Source organism: Habropoda laboriosa, unplaced genomic scaffold, assembly GCF_001263275.1.
Source record: "Habropoda laboriosa isolate 0110345459 unplaced genomic scaffold, ASM126327v1 scaffold64, whole genome shotgun sequence".
Lineage (NCBI taxonomy): Eukaryota > Metazoa > Arthropoda > Insecta > Hymenoptera > Apidae > Habropoda > Habropoda laboriosa.
In genome coordinates this window covers 1,012,836-1,013,109 of record NW_017100183.1, presented here as the reverse complement: position 1 = coordinate 1,013,109, position 274 = coordinate 1,012,836, and positions in this window count along the sequence as shown.

Here is a 274-nt window from a genome sequence, read left to right as displayed (position 1 = left end):
TTCGGCCGAAAATCGACATTCTAATAGGCGAACATGATATGACAGGAGGTCGATTCCTGGAAGTGACTCGATTCTCGGAAATGACCAAATTCCAGGAATTCTCGAGAACTGAAATTTTCGAAGACCCTTCGGCCGAAAATCGACATTCTAATAGGCGAACATGATATGACAGGAGGTCGATTCCTGGAAGTGACTCGATTCTCGGAAATTTCGTCATTTCCGAGAAATGACGAAAATTCCAGGAATTCTCGAGAACTGAAACTTTCGAAGGCCC